This window comes from Microtus pennsylvanicus, chromosome 4, assembly GCF_037038515.1.
Source record: "Microtus pennsylvanicus isolate mMicPen1 chromosome 4, mMicPen1.hap1, whole genome shotgun sequence".
NCBI lineage: Eukaryota > Metazoa > Chordata > Mammalia > Rodentia > Cricetidae > Microtus > Microtus pennsylvanicus.
The window spans coordinates 108,347,790-108,373,237 of record NC_134582.1 but is presented as its reverse complement, the minus strand read 5'-3'; the positions used below and the strand labels follow the sequence as shown (position 1 = coordinate 108,373,237).

The 25,448-nt window shown below is 45.9% G+C and overlaps 1 protein-coding gene across 5 annotated transcripts in view; it reads left to right on the top strand.

Moving 5' to 3' along the window:
• Positions 1 to 6,576: 6,576 nt before the first annotated feature.
• Positions 6,577 to 25,448, top strand: part of Elmo1 (engulfment and cell motility 1) — a 532,076-nt gene continuing 513,204 nt past the window's right edge. The window contains exon 1 of one of the 5 annotated variants that reach the window (XM_075970127.1): positions 6,577 to 6,912. The gene's annotated coding sequence lies outside the window, so the exon portion shown is untranslated. Of the gene's footprint in view, positions 7,091 to 25,448 lie in introns of all 5 variants that reach the window. The other 4 variants (XM_075970130.1, XM_075970129.1, XM_075970126.1 and 1 more) reach the window with 4 other exon arrangements.

The window sequence follows — 25,448 nt, the reverse complement described above, 5'->3', positions numbered from 1 at the left end:
GTCAAAGTCACAGAAAATATTTTCAACACAATGATTTAAGAAAATTTCCTTAACTGAAAGAAGATGCCTATTAAGGTACAAGAAGCATATAGAACATCAAATTGACTGGGCCAGAAAAGAAATTCCCCACAACTCATAATAATCAAAATACTAAATGTAAAGAACAAGGAAAGGACTTTAAAAGCTAAAAGGGAAAAAGACCAAGTCTTTATAAAGGCATCAGAATAACACCTGACTTGTCAATGGAGAATCTGAAATCCAGAAGCACCTGGACAAGTTTCACAAACTTGGAGAGACTGTAGATGCCAGCCCAGACTACTATACAAAGCAAAACTATTAAAGATGATTGATAGAGAAAGAAAAATATTCTATAGTAAACCAAAGTTAAGAAATAGTTATTTACAAATCCAGTTGTACAGAAATTACTAGAAGGAAAACTACAGTCTGAAGAGGTTAATCGCATCCAAGAAAAGAAAAAGAATAAATAATCCCAGAACAGTAAACCAAAAGGGGGAGCAACACCATAACAAAATAACAGGAATCAATAAACACTTGTCATTGGTAACTCAATATTAATGTTCTCAATTTCCCAATAATAAGACACAAACTAACAAATTGGCTTAGAAGACAAAATTTTTCTTTCTGTTGCATCTGAAAAACATACCTCAAAATCAGGACATCATCTCTCAAAGATAGACATCCTCTCAGGGTAAAAGAATAGAAAAAGTTATTCTAAGAAAGTGAACCTAAGACTTAAGAGCACTGTCTGAGTTCAATTGCCAGCAATCACATGTTGGCTTGCAACCATCTATAATAAGATCTGGTGCCCTCTTCTGGCATGCATAAATACAGACAGAACAGTGTATACATAAATAAATCTTAAAAAAATGAACCTAAGAAGCAAGCAGATGTAGCCATTTTGATATCTGACAAAAAAGATGAAAGTGGGGGAGGGGAGCACCCTACAACAGACACCTAGGAAATCCAGAGAATCATAAGGGCATTCTTCAAATATCTGTACTCCATCAAACTGGAAAGGTTAAGAAATAGCTAAATTTCTTGATACATAAAATCTACCAAAGTTAAATCAAGAACAGATAAGCAATTTAAATAGACTCATAACTCCTAGCAAAACAGAAGCTGCAATTAAGCTTCCCAAATCAAAACAGTCCAGAATCAGATGGGTTCAGTGAAGAATTAGATTATAAAAGAAGAATTAACACCAATATGCCTCAAATTATGCTGCAAAATAGAAACTGAAGGATCATTTCCTAATTCTTTCTCCTAGACCACACTTATCCTGGTATAATCCACATAAAGACCCAACAAAAAAAAATAGTTGCAGACCAATATCCCTTAGGAACATAGATACAAAAATTCTTAAAAATACTTGCAAACTGAATTCAAGAACATATCAAAATACTATCTGCCATCATTCAGTGGGCTTCATCCTAGAGATGTGAAATTGTTCAATATATGTAAATAAAGAAATGCAAATCCATCTCATAAACAGACTGAAAGACAAAAACCGCATGATCATCTCATTAAACAAAGAAAAGGCCCTTGACAAAATCCAGCATCCCTTCATAATAAAAGTTCCGAAAAGACTAAGGAGATAAGAAACATATCTCTGCATAATAGGGGCAATATACAGCAAGACCACAGCCAATATAAATCTAACTGGAGAGACACTCAAAATATTTTCATAAAAAACAGACAGAAAACATGGGTGTTCATTCTTTCCATGTCTATTCAATATGACAACTGAAGGCAATCAAGAGGACACAAACAGAAAAGGAAGTCAAAAGTATCCTTATTTGCCAACAATATGATTGTGTATGTAAAGAACCCTAAAACCTCCATCAGGAAAGTTTTACAGCTGATAAACACTTTTAGGAACATGGCAGTTTATAAAATTAGCACATGAAAACCAGCAGCCTTCCTTTATACATATGATGAACAGACTAACAAAGTAATCAAGAAAATAATATCTTTCACAATAGCCAAAAAAGAGCACTCAGGATAATTCTTATCAAGCAAGTGAGAAACTTGTGTAACTAAATTTTAAGGTCTTGAAGAAAACTGGGTATAGTGGCACATGCTTTCAGCACTCAGGAGATAGAGGCAGGGGAATTTCTGTGAGTTTGACAATAGCCTCATCTGTCTAGTGAGTTCCAGGACAGCCAGGCTCTTTAAAAAGGACAGCCAGGCTATTTAAAAAGACCCTGTCTCTAAACAAAGAGGCAAACAAAAAATAATCCTGAAGAAGATATCAGAAGAATCAGAACATGAAAAAATATCCCATGGTCATGGATCAGTAGGATTAATACAGTGAAAACAGCTATCCTACCAAAAGCGATTTACAGATTCAAGGGAAATCCTTTCAGAATGTCAACACCATTCTTTATATAAATAAAAAATTTCAGCTATATGTAAAATACAAACAAAAAGAACACAAACAGACAAAACAAAACAGGATAGTAAAAACACTCTTGAGTAATCAAAGAACTTTAGGAGGTATCACCATCCCAGACTTCAAGTTGTACTACAGAGATATAGTAATGAAGAAACAACCTGGTACTGGCATAAAAACAAACTCTTGGATCAATGGAATGGAATTAAGACCCAGATCTTATCCAAAATCCACACACTGATTTTGCAAAAGAAGCTAAAAATACACATTGGAGAAAAGACAGCATTTTCAAAAAATGGTACTTGTCAAACTGAATGGCTTCTTGTAGAGGAATGCAAATACATGCTTACTTGTCAGCAATTCAACTCCAAGTGCATCAAGGCCTTCAACATAAGACCAGGTACTCTGGATCTGATAGAAGGCAAAGTGGGGAATAATTTTGAACCCAGCACAGGAAAAGACTGCTTGAACAGAACACTGTAGCTCGGGCAATTAGATCAACAATTAATAAATGGGATCTCATGAAACTGGAAAGTTTCTGTATGGCAAAAAACACTGTCATTCAGACAAAATTGCAGGCTACACAATGGGAAAATATCTTTACCAATTACACATCAGATAGAGGGTTAGTATTTATATAGAGAACTCAAAACACTGGACTTTAAGCAAACAAATAAGCCAATTAAAAAATAGCGTACAGGCTGGGTGGAGGTGGCAAATGCCTTTAATCCCAGCACTCAACAGGCAGAGCCAGGCAGATTTCTGAGTTCAAGATCAGGTTGGTCTACAGAGAGAGCTCCAGAACAGTCGGGGCTACACAGAGAAACCCTGTCTTGTAAAAACAAAACAAACAAACAAAAAATAGAGTACAGAACTAAGCAGAGAGTTCTCAAAAGATGAAATATAAATGACTGAGAAATACTTAAAGAAATGTTCCCTATCATTTCATTAGTCACCAGGGAAATTCAAATTAAAACTGCTTTGCGATTTCATTTTAAACCAGTCAGAATGGCCAAGATCAATAAAACAAATGACAGCTCATGCTGGAGAGGATGTGAGGAAAGGAGAACACTCATCCATTGCTGGTGGGAGTGCAAACTAGTACAGTCACTATGGAAATCAGTGCTTCAGTTCCGCAGGAAGTTTGGAAAAGATCTAGCTATACCACTTTTGGGCATACAGCCAATGGTTTCTCGGTCCTTCTATAGAGACACTTGCGCATCCATCTTCACTATTGCTCTATTCATAATAGCCAGAAATTGGAAACTTTCTAGATGTCCATCAATTGGTGAAAGAATAGTGAAAATATAGCTCATTTCACAATGTAATATTATTTGGCTCTTTAAGAAAACAAAACTATAAAGTTGATAGGTAAATGGATAGAGCTAGAAAAAAATCATTCTGAGTAAGGAGACTCAGACTCCAAAAAAACAAATACTTGCGGTTGTTTGCTTGCAAGCTTTTGATATGCATGCTACAATTGTGTAACCACAGAGGTTAGGTACCCAATAAAAGATTAGGGAGGAGGAGAGGAACTCCCAAGGAAGTGCAATAGAATGTGATGCTCTGTAGAGACAAGGCAGAGATTGGAGTGGGAGTAATAAATAAGGAGGGGCAGGGAATATGGGGGTGGGAAGGAGACAACTAACAGTAAGGCCATTTGAGGGGCCATGTGGAAGCCCAATACAGTAGAAGGAAACCTCCTAAAATATACCTATGTATGAAAGAAATCAAAATGAAGTCACCAAATAACTGGGCAGTCAATGCCCCAATAGGTATCTTACTCTGCCAAGTAAAACCTCCAGTGCCAGGAATGGGTTACATCTGATTAATTGGCCAATATATTATCAAGGCTATTGGTTGCTCTCCAAGAATAATGGTATCTTGCTGAAGATAGTATCTCATTAAACACGGAGAGGTTTAGCTGGTACTTAACTAGAGCCTTCAGTCCTACTGACTAGCGTTCATGGTACTGGAAGATACTTTGTGTGCTTGCTACTACAAAAACTGTGTTCTGCAATAGTGACTTGTAACAGTGGTGGCTTACCTGCAAGATATGCTGGTGCCATAGAGGTACAAATGTTGTGGAAGTAACCAACCATTCTGGGATGGGATTTAAGGCTCACTCCATGAGATGGAACCCATACCACACACTTCTCAGGTGGTCAAGAAGCTGAGACTGGATAGGCTTGGGGAAAACCAAATAGTGTTTTTCTGCTAAATTAAATATAGCACCAAAATGACTCCTTATTGACATCCTGCTATAACCATGGATTAGTGCCTCATTCAGCCACCATCAGAGAAGCTTCCTTTTGCAATAGATGAGAATTAACACAGAGATCCCCAGTTGTACAATATGCAAGGAGTGAGAGATGTTTGGAGCACTCGCTCCTAAATAGAATATCTTCTTCAAACCCTCTCCTCAGGGCTTAAGGGACTAGGCAAAAGAGGATGCTGAAAGAAGGTAAGAGCCAGAGGGTGTGGATGAGTCCAAAGAAACTGTGTCTTTCAGCAACCACAGAACACAGGAATTCGCCACACTGTGGCAGATGCACTGGTGTGCACAGGTTCAAGCCAGATGGATTCCCAGTGCCGAGAGGGGAAAGTGAACACAGGCTCCTACCACTAACCAAGAAACTATCTGCAACTGACTCCTGTTTCCAAAGGAAAATTATTTTTCTCCAGTGGAGTATCACCGCGTATACTAACTCTTCAGGGTAGGCCCCATGCCTAGCAATAGATGGCCAACACAGAATAAACTCAATGCTTTGTAGACTTTTTGTCTCAAATTGCTTTGTTTGGACATTTTTTTGTCTTATTGTTTTTTGCTTGTATGTTTTGCTTTTCATTTTTGTATTTTTATGTTTTTAAATATAACTGTGTGTTTCCTGTTTATTTTGGTATTATTATTGGTTTGGTTATTATGTTTTGTTTTCTTATTTTGGTTGCTTATTTTTTAAAGCAAGAGAAAAAGAAATGGCGTGGAGTTGGGTCGGTGGGAAGGTGGGGAGTCTCTCAGGAGTCTGGGGAGGGGAAAAGGATGATTAGAATATATTTTATGAAAAAATTCAATAAAAATAAACTGGTGAGGCCAGGTGGTGATGGCACATGCCTTTAATCCCAGCACTGGGGAGGCAGAGGCAGGTGGATCTTTATGGGTTTGATGACAGCCTGGGCTACAGAGTGAAAGAGCCAGGACTACACAGAGAAACCCTGTCTCAAAAATCTAAATATTCAAACAAACAAACAAATAAATAAAGTGGTGGAATTAATTTTAATTATACACGTATATCCTAACTTGATATACTATCTCACTGATTTATTACATATAAACTGTGGAACTTTTGTTCACTAAATGATAAAATCATTATAAAAACAATGGGTTATTTTATTTTTCATGTAAAGTACCCAATGGGTGCTAATGGACAGTTAGCACAGGGTTCATATTTAAATATTTCTGTGACTAACCTTTTTTTAATTTTTAAAACAATCTTAATTTACATACCAAGCCCAGTTCACTCTTCTTGGGATTAATCTTAAAGAGAGCATTGCTCTTTGCTTTAGATTCTGGAGTGTATTCCCAGCTCCTCTCCTTTTCTAGAGATGAGGGCAGGCACAGCGGCTCCCTCAGAGAGTGCAGAATTCCAACAGGACAGGTGCTTCTGAACTTTCCAACTGTCATTTCCCTCCTGCCTCCTAGACTGGGAGTTAGCTGTGTTTGATTTCTTCTTTGAAAACTACTGAAGTAGGACTGCGTGATTTCAATAATAATAAAATAACCATAAATAACAAATTCAGAGTAGTACATGTTGCTTCATGCCATGATGTACCACACAAGAGAATCTCTGGCTTCACTGAAGGAATCCTGGTACTTTTGACTACAGTAAATTCATAGGTAATGAAGGAGAAGGAAACGGGCTGTCATTTTTGCCTTGCTGCCCACGACAAAATGTGTCAAGAAATAAAATATACGGGGAGCTTCTTAGAGAAATTAATTGTTTTAAATCAGCCCACCGAAGTTTCCCCTTCGGTGGAAAATCTCAAAAAGCTGTTCAAAATGAAAGCTTATAAAAAGGGTACCCCAGAGGTGGCGCTAGGAGGGTGACGGAGTTAATTAGTGACTGTAAAGCACGGTTTGTGAGCTCATCAGAGAAGTCATGCTCAGTACACACTATTTATAGCAGAGCAGAAGTATGCATACTGTGTGACATTCCCCTCTTTTTAAGTATAAGGACTTCAAAAACTCGTAGGCACCGGGCCCTAGTCACCTTACAGGGAGGCTGGAAGCAGTGCGGGGGCGGGAAGCAAACGCGCCAACCACGCGTGTCCGCGCGCAGGTGCCGGGGGCGGCGGCGGCAACTCCGCAGCGTCTGCCCAGGAGGAGAGTTCGCGGCAGCTCGCGGGATGCTCCTAGATGCAAGATGTGTCTCTGGCCAGCAGGAGGAAGGAAGAGGAAGTGAGAGCAGCGGCAGCCGGCGGCAGCGGCCGGCGACCCGAGTGTAAGTGCGTGCGTTCGGGCAGCGGCGGCGGGCGAGGATGGGCACGAGATAGAGGCAGAGCCACCGCCGTCCACGGCCCCGAGAGGGGCGACAGAACCTCGGGCACCGGTCTACGGCCCCCGCCCCGGCGTTCCGGCCCCTGGGAGCCCTCGTAACCGCGTCCTGCGACCCCGGGCAGGTTCGTAAAGTTTTCAGGGCTGGCGCGGCGCCCAGCTCGCTGACCTCGGCGGCCCGGGCGGGGGCCGGGGCAAGACGAGGGCGCCGCCGAGACACTTTTGTTTCCTCCCGGGGCCCCGCGGTGCGGGCGGGCGGAGACTGCGGGCGCGCTGCAGTTGGGAGGTCTAGGCAGAGGGGGGTCCCGAGTGACTAGAGGCACGGGGGCAGTGGACACTGGGGGCAGCTCCGGAGTGGGACTCACAGCCGGGACCCGCGGAGGTGGTCCGGGCAGGGTCGGCTGGAGGGGGCGCCGGAGGGCTGCGCCACCGGCGTAGGGGTGCTGGGACCTAGCAGAGTGCACCGGGACCTTGCGGCCAGCAGTAGTGGGGCCGGAGAGACTGGAGGCTGCGCCCAGTCGCGGTGGGCGGCGAAGACTCCGGGGCTCGCTTGGGCGTCGCAGATGGGAGGGGACCCCCGGAGAGCGCGCTCCCGGGCTGGGGCGCGACGGGCGGCGGGGACCCCTGCGAGCGTTCGCTGGTGAAGACCCGCCTCCCGGGGCCACGCGGGGCTTCCCTGTGGGGCCCGGGAGGGAGGGTGGCGGGGGGCTTCGATGGAGAGGCTGGCGTGGGAGAGGGCGGACCGGGCGCCTTTCCCGGAGATCGGCGGGCGTGAGGCGCTGGGGAGGGAGAGAGCGAGCTCCGCATCGCGGTAGCCCCGCGGCTTTGAGGAAGAGGAAACCCAGAACTCAACGAGCCGTGGTGCGCTTGTGTGGGGTTGGGAAGTCCGTGTTGTGCCGCGGGCGCGCGCCAGGCGTGTGTGTGTGTGTGTGTGTGTGTGTGTGTGTGTGTGTGTGTTCGCGCGCGTCATTGCGCTCGCGGGGGGTGTTCTTTCCCATTGCCCCTCGGGGGTGGGGGCTCACTTCTACTGACTCTCTTGCCTTGGGCCCTTTGAACTAGGCAGCTGGAGCACGGGTTGTGGGACCTGGATTGACCTGACGCTGCAGAGTTTGGCCACAAGCAGGGACAGCTCCGGGGGCCTCTGGACAGCTCCCGAGGCACATTGAGCTCCATGAAATGCACCCAGAGACTGTGGGCCGCCTGCCTCTGGCCTGAGAAACAGAGAGGGGGTTGTTGGAATTTTGGTGGAAACCGGGGAAGAATTTCTGAATTTTGTTTTGTTTTTGTTTTCGTTTTTTTTTTTTGATGTACAAAATAAAAATAATCAGTCAGCGTTTACATACCAAAATCTTTGAGAGCAACGTGGGACTGGAGGATCCTGTTTATTTGTAATGACTCTTAGGTTGGGAAAGCTGGCTGCAGAGAGGGTCTATTAGAGGCTTCTGATCATGGTCTCCACGTGTCTCACCTCTTTTGCAGCTCTCCAAGGTTATTTCAAGGTTTACTATTTCCACTCCTCAATTTACAGGACTGGGGATCCTTGTGAGTTTAGCGCCAGGTCACTTGCAGGCTTGTGACGAAGACTCCATACTCATTTCTTCTTGGCTGCCCTCTCTCGCTCCCTCCGTCTTTCCCTCCCTCCCTCGCTGCCCTTTTGATCTTCTGCTCTTCACTATGGTACATTCGCTATCGCTTCAGAATTGTGAATAAATGTGCTTATGGCCTCTCTTACTGCGTTTGCTATTCGGTTTTTGTTAAAGTTAGATGGAGTGGTCAGCTGACAGGATGACCCCAACTGTGAGGACTCCTGGTGAGGAGGAAGAGTAAGCCGGAGAAATCTGGGGGATAGGAAGCTGGGAAGACCGCTGTCTGTGGAGACTCTGTGCCTAAATAGTCATTGGCCTCAGGGTGGGTGGTCCTAGATGGGCTGCCATGTCCGCACAGTGGTGTGTCCTTGTTAACTGCAGCAATTCTGACTTCCTGACATTTTTCTTTACTGTTTTCTCTCCCCAGGACCTTTGCACGTACTGTTCTGCCTGGGGAGCTTTCCCTCACATGTCCTCATGACTCATCCTTTGCTTCCTTTAAGGCTCTCTGCTCAGGTGTCAGTTTAAAAGGCCTTTGTGGACAGCTGTCCCGGGTCCTCTAGTGTTACCCAGGTTTCCTTCTCAGTGTTTATTACTCCTTGGCATTACATATCCACCTGTTTATTTCTTATTGTCTCTCCCATGAGGATGGAAGTTTGAGCAGGCTGGTGACCTTGTTCACAGATCTAGATAACTCCCAGCACAGGGTTGCGATGTGCTCAGTCAGTATTTTGTTGGCTGGCAGATAGGGAGTTGCCCATGCTGGCCGAGGCCACTGGGAAAACATACTGAGAAAAATCACACAGTATCAGTGCCGAGTAGGAAGCCAGGCTTTTACTCTACCCTAGTCCCCTTCTCCCTGCTCTGCCACTGTTATTTCAGAGCCTCCTCAGTCCTGTTAGAGCCCTTCCTCAGAACTGCAGGCCGAGGAGAGATACAGAGAGGACATGGCTTGGGGCAGGGTATAAAAAGCCGGGCACTTGACTAAAAGCCCAACTGCTCCCGATCTGCTATAGCACCTCCCCGCTCGGAGGATGTCTTTTCAAAGCCCATGCTGCTTTAAGTCAAGGAAATACTCCTCTGGAGGACGGGCATTAGCTGAAGCAGCGAGAGTTCCACATGTGTACCCGTTCCTCCCTCTTTCACAGAGATGGAGCTGAATTGAAGGCAGAGGAGTAGCGGTTGCTAGCAGGGCCAGGAGAGGGAGGCAGAGGGAAAATCGGGAAGACAGACGAAGGAAAGAAGCAAGAAAAAGCCCTTGGAAAGGGAGAAGATGAAAAAGAAGCAGGCGGATGAGGGGCTTCTGTAAGAGCTGCTGGCTTGGAAGCAGTTCTGAGACTTCAGTACCAACGAGAAGTCAGCACTTGACTGTTCTCAAGCAATTTGCTTGCTTTGGGTATTTGGTGTGATGTGGGTGGGGAGGTGTGTGCAGGAAGGGAGGGCTTTGAAGTTCAGGCCCAGAGGATGTGGTGGGGGAGGGCAGGTGGTGCGCCAGCGCATGAGTGCTTGCTTCATCACCTGGTCCAGCGCTGAAGCTTCAGAAGGGCCGTTCCTATTAGAATAGTATTTGCCATCCTGCTCCGGAACAGTGGGCCGCTGTTTTATTGGTTAATGCCTGCAGCCATCCAAAAGAGATAGCTTGGTGTAGACATCCTGTTGAATGTGGAGAAGGTGGGAGATTACTAAACCCTTCTGCCTTACAAAGCCTCAAGTGTTTGCTTGCAAGAGTTGTGTAACTCGGTTCAAGTCAACGAACACAGGGCTTTGTTTGCTTCAGGTTCAGCCCAGGAGGAGAGCCCGAGACCCACTTAGCAGGTCCATATCAGCCGTCTAAAACTCAAACTGAAGGAAGCAGAAGGCCAGCCTTCTGAGGAAGTTGAGGCCAAAGGGTCTTAGAGGCAAGCCTCTCAGTTACTAGTTAGTTCATGACCTGCTAGAAATACATAGCAATATGCCGCTCCATAGAAACAAGGGCAGGAGGTGGGGGAGCATGTATAGTTCAGGGGTGTATATATATGCTAGCAAGCATGCACCAGGTCATGGGTTCTGCCCTTAAAGACACACAGAACAGATCTTTAGTACTGAATATGTAGTTCCATACGGGTTTAAGTTTTTAAAGTTTGCTTTAATAATCTTAGAGATTGTGAGAATTTTTTTTCACCAACTTGTCAGGAATTCTGATGAATCCACAGGGCCACGCTTTCAGAAGTGTCTAGCAGTTTCCCTTCTACAAAATACTGGTAGTTTAATTTCTTATGAAAGGTGCTGTTTCTAAGTGAATCACGTGCAGTGTGGGCCTTTGACTTCACCCTAAAAACCTTAGTGTTTATAGAAGTCAGCGTTGTGCCAGGCCCCGATGTCTTAGAGCGACAGGGGACCCAAGTGACCAGCTCTTGCCTGCATAGGTGCTGAGTCAAGCCGTCCATCCTTAGTAGCTCTTGCTGTACTCAGAGGGAAATCAAAAGTACCTACCGTTTTCTGGCGTGTGCTAGCTTTGAGCTTTTGGAAATGTGCTCTCCTGAACCTTTCCTTTCCAGTTTTACCCCTGGTAGTCTCCGTGTACATGATTCTGATTACTTTTGGAGATTTGCAGGGGCAACCTTTCTGTTTTGGTAGTAGCCTAACAGCACTGTGATGGATAATTAGATTAGGTATTCCTGCTGGCTTGGGTTGAAGACTGGCTAGCCAAAGAACAAAGTGAAAGGCCAAGAACTTCCACAGTGTCCAAATCAGAAGGGTCATGAAGGCCAGCCATGCAGACAGGGTGAGGCTTCTGTGACATGTGTGGCCCTGGAAAGCGTTCCAGCTCGCAGCATAGTGCTTTTAGGTTCACCAGAGCCAGTCGGCGTACCCCGGGCGCACACTGGCTGCTGTGCTCAATTTCCTGGATAATCTAGGTTGTCTGAGTGTTAACAATGGCAACTTATCTGTGGCAAGCAGCCCTGAAGCCTGCCAAACCCTGCCACAATCAGTGATTAAATTAACTCCGCGTGCTTCAGCCCTCCATTGGTGCAGGTACGACTGGAGCAGAATTTTCTCAGCAGCCTAAAGTGAGGCAAACAGTTAAGTACTGAGGTGGGAATATACGTGGGTGAGGGAATGCTGTCTCATCAAACGGAATTAGCCACAGCAACAACCTGGCCCAGTGCTGAGTGGAGAAATTAGTCACATGTATAAATAGAAAAAGATGCTCCTCCATGTTCTGGGCCCCCACAAACTTTGGTTTCCAGAATCTGAGCAAGATTATAATTGGAACTTCGGTTTTAGGCAACGAAGCTACAGTTGGGCTATTTTAGTTCTAACGGTTAATGTAGGGAGCACAGCTTTCCTGAGTAGGAAATGCTGGCAACTCACTGTTTACTCTAGGACAGCTGTGCTGGGTGGGTGATACTTCCGGAGAAGCAGCAGTGGGCCGGGGGAAGGGTACCCAGGTAAAGCATTATGGAGCAGCGTGCCGGATTGGCTCATGAGCTTGGTGTGACTTTTTCCATGGCTTGGCTGACACTTTTCCCTATGGCATACCCAGTGCAATTTTTTTTAAATAGAAAAGAAATAAGATATGCCCTTAGTTCAGATAGGGGTACTGCTTTGTGGTATAACATGTGCTTGGCCTAGGTGAGGCCTTAGGTTTGACCCTCAGTGCCTTAAAAAGAAAACGAACAGAAGAAATCCCTTTAATTCAGATGGATGTGTCTCAGGAGACCATGACATCTAGCTTGGGCTATCTCTCCTACCACTGAAATAGAGAATTTCAGAGTTCATCCCTCTCTGGATATTTCATTCTCAAGTTGCCCTTATCCTTGAATCTAGATCCATCTGTGGGCTCTCACACAACTATAAGCCAAGGTCACAATATTGGAGGATGAGTTGGAGGGTGAGGCAATTTTTTGAGAGAGAGAGAGATGTCTTTATCAACGGAAACATATCTTTAGCCAACATGCAGATGACTTATGGCGCAGGCATAATTGTGGAACCCATTGGGAGGGAACCAGTTGATGGGAATATTCTTCATGGTGTTCTTGTCCGTTTGTCACAGCTTTGCTACTTCTTCCCATGGAATAACACCCCTGGGGAGCCGGAGACCTGAGCCCATAAGCAGGATGCCTCTTCTTGGGCAATGCAGAGGTTGCTGCTGTTCTTCTTTTCTACTTACAGACCATTTCCCCTTTTGTTGTCCCCTTATATTTTGGGTAGTCTCAGCCTTGGGGCCATTGTCATTTGAAGTGGATAATTGTTTCCATTGAGAACTTTCCCTTTTCTGGATGCCCACCAGCTTCCCTGGTCTCTATTCACTAGGTCCCAACAGTCCCACTCAGTTGAGAACAACCAAAACTGTCTCTACAGTTGGTAAGTCTGTGGTTCAGGGGCCAACCCCAGTCTTCCCTTCCCCTCCCCTTCTTGGTGAAGAACCTCTGCTTTGTTTCCTGAGATCAGAACATCTGCGTGCAATCTGAGCATCTGATACTAGACTTTCAACAGCAGGTATAAGTGTCCCAGCTTTCGGCCCCTGGTTATTCCCTGAAGCCTAAGACAGTGGACACACAGACGGGGAACTCACTCACTATGTTCATTCATTTGCCTTAGTTTCCCCCTAGCTTCCCTCGCTGCTAAATGACAATTATCTTCCCAAGTCTGACTTAAGTGTCCATCCTGTAGCCTGGGCAGAAGAAAGCTAAAAAGCAAGTTTCTGTCCCAGTTTCCTTGAGGTTTTGATTTTGACGACTGGTTACTGCCTTCTCTGTAACCTTTACACAATCGTTAGAGGGTAAATGAATGGAGCAGGGTGGTGAGGAGCTGTCAGCTTGGCTCAGCCAGAGGCCTCGTCACAAGGTCAAGAAATGGCTGCTTGGAGTCCAGTAACTGAGGACAGAGGACGGTGTCTGCTCCTGGGCTTGGCAAATGCGCCTTGGCCGGTCAGCCGGGAATGGATATGGAAGTTCCATCAGTGTGCTAGGACCTTGTGGCAGGTCACGGTGAAACTTAAAAGGTATTGGCTTAAATGAAGTCCTTTCCTCTCAGTGTATTAGATTTTGTGTAATCTTATGACATTATTTTCTTACGTAATTACATGTCAACCTTTTATTTGCCTCCCCTGGCTTTTCTAGTGTCCAGAGCGATAGCTAGAGGCTTAGACTGCATGGAACTATCGCTGGCTTATACGTTAGCTGTGCTTTCCCAAGGCAGCAGCCTCCTGCGAGTCACAGCCTGGTAGCAACCCTCCACCCTTCCTTCCGCCCTTTGTACCTTTTATTTTCAGTTTGAGATTGCATTTGGAGCACCAGAGTTCTGTGCTCTGGGGTTCAGTGGCTCAGTGTACTGCATGAGATATATTTTCCAGGCTGCTACACACAATTACTCTTCATTTTGAAGTATAATGTATTTCAAAATATTTTTTTTTTCTGTTTTGGGGCTCTTTAACCCAAATGTATAAACCACAGCTGGCGTTGCCTGTGGCCTTCAGAAGACGTGTGGCTTGGGAAGTTGAGCCAGTGGAGTACTTTGGTTAGACTGCACATTTTTGGCTGAGTGAAGAGTGAATTCCAATAACACTCAGTAAGGCTGGTTTCAACTTGATTCTTGCCCACCCTCACACCACTCTGCCCTACCATGCCCTCATGCCCTAGATTTTTGTAGTGGACTGGTACCTTAATTACTCCAGTTATGTGCTACTTGGTGGAAGGACTACTAGTTCAACATTTTGGCTTGGGGAAATGGGACCTAATCTTTCCTGTAGTAACTAGTAAGTGTCACGTACACACATGCACGCACACACACACGCACGCACACACAAGCACACCTCACCTCATAATGCAGGGTCCTTTGAAGCAGAGTAATGATGATGCTAGCTGCTAAATTCTATTTTCTCCAACACTTGCCACCTTCACCGACTGGGAACCGTGTTAAAGCAAAGTGTTTCTCAAGGAATGAACACATTTCCATCCTCTTTGGACCCACTCCACTCAGCGAGTGACTTAGATTCATAGGCACCGTTTTCTCAATCACTGTTCTTCTGTTTATAGAGTTTTTGAAAAATATGTGCCTGGATTTGCATAAAAGAAGCATAGAAAAACTTGATTTTTAAATTATATTTTAAAAAGCAGAGAGGGGTGTGACATAGTTGAGTGATAACTTTGGACAAAGGCTTGAGTTCTGTTCTCAGCATTTGAACAGAATGCACACACACACACACACACACGGATCTTAAATGCCTATAAAGACTTAAATTGCACTGTTATTGCTGGCCTTAGCCCATCACAGAACTTCACCCCTTCTTCATTCAGCCAGGCTTCCATCAGTCAGCCACGCCACAGCCATTGCAGCTGTGGTCAAGGCACTCCACATCTGGAGCTTTGCTAGGAACGGATGAGTGAGAAGGAAGTCAGTTAAGAGATAATTGTGACTACCAGTACTGCAGGTTTGCCGGTCATGGGGGAAGACGTACACAGGTTTGGGAAAGATCTAGAAAACTTAAGGAAAGATTGCTCCAGGAGTTCAGCAGTCCGTGGTGGGGGATTGTTTGGGGGGGAGGCCTGGAGTCAGTTCTGCTGGGAGCTAGACCTTGGGTTGGATGGAAAAGAAAGCCAGCAGCCATCCAGGTTTGATAAGGACTCTGTCCCATTGCAGCCTGGACAGAAGATGAGCTACTACGGCAGGCAGGAGAAACTAAGGAAGGCACCTTGTCAGCTTCTGTCCTCTAGACCTGCCCAAATAAACACCCAGTCTTGGGGAGAGGAATAAATAAACACAACAGTGAGCTTGCTAGCGGAAGGCGGCCCCACCCCCACTACCCATCTGAGATCCCACAGCTGGCTCCCAGCCAGAGCAGACGAGTAGGGGGCAGTATGCAGTCCTGATGTCGCGGCCACCCACTGATGGAAACAAATGGAGGACTTGGTGACTGATTGGATTTGGGAAAGGGAAAAAGAACGGTTTTTGAAGTTTGGAACTAAACAAACTGGCCCTTGTTAATTGAGGATTCTAGCTGGTTTTTCAGTGTCAGCTGGGTAGGGGAAGTTCATTGTCTTCCTCTGCCTCAGTTTTCACATCCGTCAGGTGGTTTAATGCAAATCTGCAGTCTCTGGAGCTGCTGACCTGGCAGCTTTAATATTGACTTTAAAGTGGGTTTGGTGCATTGGTTTACTTGTTGTCGATGACATCTCTGTTAGTAGTTGTTTCTTTTTTTACTTTCTTTTTTTATTGCTTTATAAATAATACCATTCACAATTTCCACTTCCTCCTCTCCTCCCATTTCCCTCCCACTCCCCCACTCACCCTCCCCCTTCCCCCTCCAGTCCTAAGAGAGGGCAGGGTACCCTGCCCTGTGGGAAGTCCAAGGCCCACCTCCTCCATCCAGGCTTAGGAAGGTGTGCATCCAAATAGAATAGGTTCCCCAAAAGCCAGTACATGCAGTAGAGACAAATCCCAGTACCATTATCATTGGCTTCTCAGTTGGCCCCAATTGTCAGCTACATTCAGAGAGTCCAGTTTGATCAGATGCTCGTTAATTCCCAGTCCAGCTGGATTTGGTGAGCGCCCATTAGATCAGGCATACTGTCTCAGTGGGTAGACCAACCTGACTTGCTTGCTCATATTCTCCCTCCTTATGCTCTTCAACTGGACTTTGGGAGCTCAGTCCAGTGCTCCAATGTGGGTCTCTGTCTCTATCTCCATTTCTTGCCAGACGAAGGTTCTATGGTGATATTCAAGATAGTCATCACTCTATGGGGCAGGGCCAGTTTAGGCACCCTCTCCTCCACTGCCCAGGGTCCTAGCTGGGGACATTCCTGTGGACACCTAGGAATCCTTCTAGATCCAAGTCTCTTGCCAACCCTAAAATGGCTCCCTTAACTAAGATGTCTTCTTCCCTGCTCCCATATCTGCCCTTCTTCCATCTCAACCATCCCACTCCCCCAATATCAGTAGTTTCTATGCAGGTTTTTAACACCCAAATCTCGCTACACTTATTTAAAGACTTACATTGATTATTTAATTTTCTTTAAGAGGCCTGAGCCATTCCTCTTAAATACTCAACTAGACTTTGCTTCATACATCTTTGCTTCAGAAACAGAAGTGTAAAACTGCCATATTCAGATAAACATCATCCTTTGTGATTGAAAGGAACCAACATAATAGACGATGCTGCGAATTTGGTGAATTCAAACACAAACCCATGTAAGTTGATACGTATCTCTAGTTCAATTTCAGCTAACATGGGATTTCACTTCATTGCTGAGCCACTGGGGATAGAGACTGGAGGCTGTTGTTTGGGCCTCTTCCCCATCCCTTGGTTCTCACTTTCTCAAAAAGGGCTGTTTATATCTGTCCTGCTACAGGCAGGAGCTCTGTGAGAAACTCCCAAGTTACTTAGTTGGGTCCTAGTGAGTAGCAATGGACAGGTATTGAATTCGGATGAACTGGGTTTTATATGATTGCATTGTTTGTAAAGGAAACTCAGTGGTCCCCAGACACTTTATAAGTGTCCCCTTTGAATCACTTACAACCTTCTGGGAAGGAAGTGACTGCTTAAAGTGTCAATGGAATGTGGGTGGGTGTAAAAGGTTCAGCTTTCTTCTTTAACCTGAGCTGGATCATTAGACTAGCAACCAGAATCAAAGTCATTCAAAGCATAAGATAGAAAGAGAAGAAGAGGAGGACCATGGCCCAACGGGACAGACCCACAAAAGCGCTGAAGTACCAGTATAATTAGTTGTACCAGCTTTCTCACTGTTCAAAGTATTCCGTGGAGAACATTTCATTCAATGTCCACTTTAAGCCAGTGCCATGGTTTTCATTTCTATTCAGTAGCTCTGGTCATTGTTTGTTTGGGTTCCTACTCTGCTCGGTAAGTTTCTCTAGGAAGGCAGCAGCTAGCATACTAAAGTCTTACACAGTAGCTCCTGTATCCATTAAGTAGTCATTTAGCAATGGCTTTTGTGAGTGGATTGAAAGAAAGACAAACCTCAGTGTAGACATTAGCTGTCATGAATTGAAGCATAGGCTTGAGAGGGGAATGTTCAAACGAAAGAACTTCTGTAGACTTTACTTTGGAAGTGAGACATGACTGCAGTCATGAAAAGCCACCAACAAATTACATACTATCTTCAGTATACAAAAATTTTAGCCAGGTGGTGTTGGCGGTGCATGCCTTTAATCCCAACTCTTGGGAGGCAGAGGCAGGTGGATCTCTTTGAGTTTGAGGCCAGCCTGGTCTACAAAATGAGTTCCAGGACAGCCAGAGGTGTTACACAAAGAAACCCTGTCCCCCCAAAAAAACAAATAAATAAATAAAAAAGAAAGAAAAAGAGAATTCAGCCCTTCGCTGCTGTTATTCCCAGGTAGAGTGGCGCAGATCCTCCGGCCTCTGCAGGAGTTATGCAGCAGTGGTTCCTTACTGCCTGTCAGGCTTGGTGCATTGCTAGGAAGAGAATCCAGTGGCAAACATATTTAAAGACTCATGGAAAGGCCTGTGTCATAAAATATAGGAAGTCTGTGGAAACAGGAATTCTACTCATACAACATAGCCAGCAGTTTAAAGATTCCAAGCACCTTGACTCCCTTTCTCTCTTTCCAGTTGTGCCCTTGTCTGCAGTATATTTTAAGAGGCTCTTGCCAGCTGTCAGTGTCCCCTCAGTTTCTGACATTCAGTTTTGTTTTGGTTGAGCATGTAGCTTTGGAATGCTATGTGGCGTGGGTCAGAGCACTTGGTGACCATAGATGAGGAGCCATTTGTCTGAAGAGTCTTACTACCTCAGGAGCATGTAGAAGAGCAGTCACTTCCTAAGGCCATCACCCCAGCTGTCGCCAGCTGCCTGCAAGGGCAGAATGGCCATTCCTGTTCCCAGAAGACGTTGTTCCTGGTGGACATTTTGTTGTAATTATTGCTGCCTGAAGTTTATTGAAAATCTTTTCCAATGTGCTGCTAATAAATTTAGAATATGAAGGTATACGATGAAAATTCCTAGACCATGAAGACTTGTAAGAAGTCCCTGTGGAGATTTCCACATCAGCTTTTATTTCAATGTCCATATCTCTATCAGTAGTGGATAGCTTACTGAAAGGTTCATAACCAGATCAGACCAAGGCCCAGAGAAATGGCCTAATACCAGCTTTAACAGTGGTAAATCTAGAAATTGTTTGGGAAGAACGGGGCCCATTCGTTTGAAACACATGCAAAGAGAGTGTGTAGGGCCATATGCAGCAAAGAGGTCACTGTGGCATCTCTGACCGATCAGTCAACAAACCAGTGACAGAGGCTTCGGCTTCCGGGAAAGAGAATACATGCACTCCTCCTCCTCCTCGTCCTCGTCCTCGTCCTCGTCCTCGTCCTCGTCCTCCTCGTCCTCCTCCTCCTCCTCCTCCTTCCTCTCCTTCTCCTCCTCCTCCTCCTCCTCTTCCTCCTTCCTCTCCTTCTCCTCTTCCTCCTCCTCCTCCTTCCTCTTCCTCCTCCTCCTCCTCCTCTTCCTCCTCTTCTTCTTCTTCTTCTTCTCCTGAGACAACATTTCTCTGTGGTAGCCCTAACTATCCTGGAACTCACTTTGTAGACCAGGCTGACCTTAAACTCAGAGATCTGCTTGCTTTTGCCTCCTGAGTGCTGAGATTAAAGGTGTGTGCCACCATGCCCAGCTAGTTTAAATCCTTAATTGCTTCTCAGTCCACATACACCCCCAGTGTTTGATTTGGAGTTTCTTTTAAATTCACGTGTTTACTCACATATATTTATTGAGCACCAGCTCTGCACCAGAACACAGATGCAAACATGCAAACACACATACAATTCTAGGCGAGAAATGTATTGGTCATCGGGTTCCAAAGCTATATATTGATAAACATTTTTAATTTTTTTATTTTATTCTATGTGTATGAGTGTTTTGGTTGCATGCATGGCTGTGCATCATATGCAGGCCTGGTGCCTGCAGAGGTCTAGAAGGGGGCATGGGATCTTCTGGAAGCGAAGTTGTGTTTGGTTGTGAGCCATTGTATGGGTACTGGGAATGGAACACCATGTCTTCTGTAAGAATAGCAAATGTTCTTACCCAGTGAAACATCTCCCTAGCCCCTGTGCGGGACATTTCAAATGGATCGAGGAATGTGATGTGAAGTTATTGGTGCTGTGAGGGTTCTATAGGAGCATTAGTCCTGCCAGCATGGGGGATGGGGAAGGGATTTTACTGGGAGAAAAAGAGGTGTTCTTGCCAAAGGCAGTGAAAAGAGCTTTGGTTTTTTAGGAACTGAAGTCCCGAATTCTCGGGCCGGGAGAATTGTAGCCCTATGTTAAATTGGGAGGCAGGCTGAGGGGGACTGTGGGTCTGGACCCTTATCTACAGGGCAGTGAGAGGTCACCCGTGTCTTTTCCCTGAGGAGTGACAGGGTAACATCTCTGCTGTGAAAAGCCCTTCCTGGCTTCAGGGTATAAACCGTACATCATTTCATTTTGGTCACAATATGACTGCTATTACTACTTTTAGAATCCAACAATTTCTAAAAGAATCAATTTAGTCATTAGTTTAAATCCTTCAGCGTTTAAGCAGCCATTTAAAGAATGAGTCAGTGTGGGCATGGCAGCCCTTAGGAATGAGAGTGGACTCGACTCTGCGGCTCTTGGCTTTCAGAAGGCCTCAGACTTTTGGGGACCCAAAAACTGCATCTCAGCCAGCTCTGGCTGGTTCTGATAGAGAGGAACAGGCTCCAGTTTGAGAGAAGTGCTGTTCTGGTAGGAACTGAGAAGAGAATCCGGACAGACAAGTCCAAACCTCAGCGTGCAGTGGGCAGAGGGTGGGACCAGAGGCTGTCCAGGTTTCAGCCTGGGCTCCTTTCCCATTCTGGAGGGATTTTCTTCCAGTGCACTTGAAATGGATTCTAAATCCCTCAAGTTTCTTCTCATTTATTTTCTAATCCTTTCCTGTGTGGCTCTTTTCTTAGCTTTATGCCTCACTCTGGCTCACTCCGTCTGTGTTTGCGATCTTTTCATTTTGTTGGTGCTTAGTGAGAACCCTTCTCCGTGAGTCCTGGATTCAGCTGACAGGCAGGTGTGGGGCGGAGAGGCCTGGGTGGTGAAGGAGAGGAGAGGCTCCTCTCTGGATATGACCGGATTTGCCCTGCAGTAGGAAGCTGATCTCACTATACCCGGCACGCTCAGTTCACAATTGCCACAATAGAGAGCTGTGTGCAGGCGTGGAGGACCAGGGACACAGTGAAAATTAGTTGGGGAGGGGCATGGTCTCTCTTTTACTTTCCTGTTTTCTATGCTTGTCCAGAGGGACAGAGACCGGGCTGCACATAGATCTGCATCAAGCAGGTAGCAGAACTCAGATTTCCTGCTTAGCTGTAATCAGAGAGAGATGAAAGTGAAGGGCAAATGTCAGGCAGAAGAGAAGCCACACAGAAAGGATCCTGTAGTCTCTAGGGGTGGTCACGAAGAGGGTCTCAGAAGTGCCTGGGTGCACATCTCCCTCTGGTCCACATGGTGCCACTAGGTGGTCCCCTTCTCTTGGAGCCTTCCGGCATTCCCTAGCACTGGGTCCCTGGACACACTTGTCTCTGTGCTGGCAGTGCTCCTGTCACCTTGTTTTCTGGCTAATGACTTTCCCCCTAGTAACCTGGAGTTTTTAAGTAAGCCCCTAAGAGGTACCCGTGGGCCTGTGTCGAAGGAAGCATCGTTAGCCACGTATGCGTGTGCTCCGTGTTCTTTTACAGGAATCTCGGGACAGACTTTCAGATGCCTTTTTGGATGTGTCTGAGTCAGGGCCCCAGGAGCAGTACATTCAGGAATGACTGGCATGTGACTCTCCTTGTCCCCAAATTTGTTGAAGACTAGTCTTGCCTGAGGTCACTGTGACAGAAGAGCTTCTGGCTGTGGGTCAGAGATGGTGTCAGATGTGGGGAAGCACATGTATTGGCTGTGGAGCGTCCAATCCCCTGGAGGCCTCAGTTAACACTGTGGTGTCCTTCCACTGGGTCCAGATCTCTGCCAGACTTGGAGCTTGCCAGCAGAGAGCTCCGCCCTTCTGCTATTGTGTTACTTCAGCTGAAGCGGTCAGTACTTGCTTGCCTCCCTGTGATTATCTCCTAGTCATACAGAGTCCTTGGGGGCATAAACAGAGAAGACCACAACTGGCAAGAATGTCAGAGCTTTTTATGGGTCAGACTGTAGCTCTTCTGGCCTCTTCACCTTTGTCCTGAGGACAGCCAGGGCTGAACTTGGAGAGTCTGATTTCTTTTTCCTTCTTCTTCATTCTTCCCTAGCTCCTGCGGGTGATCAGGCATTTGTGACACAGTCTGGGGGTTGGGATCTTTACCACATATGTGGTTGCCCACACTTCATTTATTATATTCTGAAAGGACCACGGCCTTGATAATTTATGTTTCTGGGCTATAATTGCATATTATATCTGGAGCAGTTATCAGGGTTTTCAGCTAGCAATTGAAATTTGATAGTTGCCTGGGCTCTTCCTTGTTGGAATGATTTATCCTGATGTCCAAGTGCTGAGCTGAGCCCATTTCTGTGAAACCAAATAGTGCCCACATAGCAACTTGCAACTTAGATGTTCTGCCTTCTCTCTGAAAGGGACAGAGCAGACCTGGGTTTCGGCACCACATGTGCCAGCCCTCTCCAGATAGTTTTCCCCCTGCAGAAAAACAGACAACCCCTTGCCTCCTTGGCATACGGGTGCTGCCAGTCGCTGAAGATGTCTGCTTTAATTGTTCACTCCAGAAATGAAGAAATAGCCAAAGGATGGTTTCAGGGACCCACAGAAAGAGAGGCCTGAGCCAAGACTCCACAGACCACTTGGCCTCCATAAGCTCCTTCTCTGGCTAGGGCCACAGCGGGCTCTTGGGTCTCTGGAATTACTGTCATCAAAGCCATTGTCCAGTAGTCCCTGAAAGGCCAGACTCGTTCCTTTTCTCCGATACCCAGACAATCTGGGCGCAAACACTGTGTGTGTACATCCCGAGCAGAGAGACTCTGGCAGGCCACGGTTCTGGCAGCAGAGTAGCATTCGTTTTCAAAGGAAACTGACCTTGCCTTTCTTTCTGGGTCTGCACTGGGAACTGGTCGAGAGGCCCACACTTTGTTCTTATGGTTCAGGCTTGCCCTTTGTTAACCTGAGCTTGCGCTTTTCTGTTCATACAGACCAAGTGAGCATTCTGTAGACTTTTGTGTTAGTCTCTTTCCTCATTACTGTAAGAGAATGCCCAAGGCTAGGCAACTTCATAAAGATGTTTCTTTTGTCTCACAGTTCTGGCATGCAAGGTTGAGCCTGCATCTGGTATGTCTGCCGATTTCTATGCTGGGAAGAGAAAGAAAGTATACACGCGTCTCTTTTGGCCTCTCCCGTGAAACAACCACCCTGTGACCTAATTCTAATCATCTCCTTACCTTTAGAAACCACCGTTAGATTAACTTTCTACTCCCTTATCCCTTTGCAGTGGGATTAAATTTTAAATCACCCTTGGGGATTGGTCTTAGATCATGTCCAAATAATTGTGATTTCCCAGACTTCCCCTCTTTCTAGACTACCACGATCACCTAGCAGACCTTCAGGCCTGCGCGAGCTACACTTTTCCCTTTGCAGTGCTGACACTGCTACGCATTTTGGGAGACCTCACCTGGTGACTCTGTCATGGACTCCCTTTAAACATCTTTGAGGATCCCGACTTAAACAGATCCTGGTTGGAATCATCTGTCACCTGTTTAGGGTCAATTTATAAGCTTTTAAAAGTCTGGTTTGCTTGTGTATACATAAAGTTATGCCCATGTGTGGTCAAGATAAAAGAAAAGTATCATCAATGAACAGGAGAGCTCTTTGGATTTGCAGAAGGTATATTTGCTATATAAGTATGTATGTATGTGTATTTTCAATTACTCAAAGCATATGTAAGAAAAAATATATATTTAACCTAACCTCTAAAAATTTGTGGCTAACACTTCGTGTGTGGCCACACATTTAACCCCATTATGTTAGAAGTCACTGGTGGGCTCACAGCACAGACCATTTCTGACTATTTTCCTATGTTCTTAAAGTCTGTTGGCAGTCTGAAACACATGGTATTTTAATTTCAGGAAGAAAGAAATGTCATTGTCACTGAACAGCTTATGACAATCAAAAAATTCACAGCATTTTCTGCTCTTTGCATAATGATGTGAATCTCAAGTTTGCTGGCTTTTCTAGAACCAGACTTTGCTTCCCGAGTCTGAGTGGGACAAACACCACCCCCCTCATATGCCCCTGATGCTCTGAGGACTGTTGTGAGCCCCATTATGGATGTCATTCATCTAGTTATTCCTTGAGCACTCAATGCGAGCCAGTGGAGTGATTTGCCTTCCCAGAGAAGGAAGAGTAGTCAGGGGCACAGCCAGTGTCTTTGGTTGATGTTGTCCTGCAGGCTGAGTCAGGAGGCCAAGGTGTGCTTAGTGGGTAGTCCTGCTCTTGGAGCTCTCTGGTGTCCAGTGCTGAAGCACTGAATTTGGGGTGAAGAGGTCCTAATGTCAGGGCTGCCACTGAGTGTTGTCTGTGTCCTGCTTCATGGCCCCCTTAGCTGGGAATGTTGAGGGAGGCAGCTAGACAAGGCTGATGGGTGGCAAGGAGGAAGCTGTAGACTGGTCAGCTGCTTGGGAGCAAGAAGTCACCAAAGAACTCACCGAGCACACCAGATCCCACACAGCAGGTGGAAGGTTAAATTTGAATCTTGGCACCAGAAATTCTGATTCAGGGAGAGTTCCTAGCATTCACGTTATGCAGAACCCCAGGTGACCATTGTAAGAAGCCGCCTTTGCAGATCTCTGAGTGATTTCTAGATTTTCCTTCCTTCATCCCTTTTTCTACCTGCTTTTATCTTCAGGGTCTTCTTCATGAAGCTGTGCTGACCTTGTAAACAGGCAGTTTTCCCTAGTGGGTTGTTTCATGCTTCTGTGTAGAAAAGGAAAACGAAAAGAAAGAAAAAGTAAACTGCTTATGCTTAGCCACTTCCTCATTTCCACAGCTGGCCTGGGAGCACGTGACTCTACCCACGGTATCCTGCCAGTCATCTAATCTACTGTGCACCCCATTGCTTGGCAAAGAGCCTCTAACCACCAGGAGATTCTCAAAGATGGCTAAATGGGAGAGGGTTGAAACTGACCAGCCCTTTCCTTGCCTCTTCCTGTCTGTGTTCAGCCATGCTGTGTTACTGTGATGAGACATCTGTTCTGAATAGTCTGTGATGAAAATGGTTTTGCTTAGTTCACAGTTCTGGAGGTTCAGAGCCACGGTGTGGCTGTGGTGAAGGTCTGTGGAAGATGCCACCCCCAGAAACAGGGATGCATGGCAGAAAACCAGAACTCAGCTGTGAGAACTGTATTAATCCCTTCCAAGGTCGATGACCCCAGAGACCTCTTAAAGGTCCGAACACTTTAGCATCACCACGTTGGGCACCAAGCTTCCAATGTGGACACTTTAGAGGGCACACTTAAACCATATCTCCGCCACTGCATCACCTCTAGGAAAGACTGAAGTGTTCCAGGTTGGACAATGGGTGTAGCTCAGTGAAGCAATTACCTAGCAGGGGACCCCAGCCCCATTAAACAATAAAACAGTGAAATGTTTTGAAATGCTAATGTATTTGGAATTGCCCACTGAGGTGTGCAGGCTGTGCAGACTGCTGCTTCTCACTCGTGGAGGGAAGGCCCTGGGGGTAAAGGCAGGTGAGGTGCTGACATCTTAAACTAGGTGTTTTGCTGTGCAACTCCACATTATAACTGGCATTCCTTCCTCCAAACCTCTCTTGCCCCATTGAAAAGGAGCCTACAGTGTGTGCCCAAGTCCTCCCCTAGATGGTCGGAACCTCCCTGGGAGGAGGAAGACTGACTTCCTTGTGTACTCCCACGCACACACTCTTCCACACGCTTCTGGGTGGCACC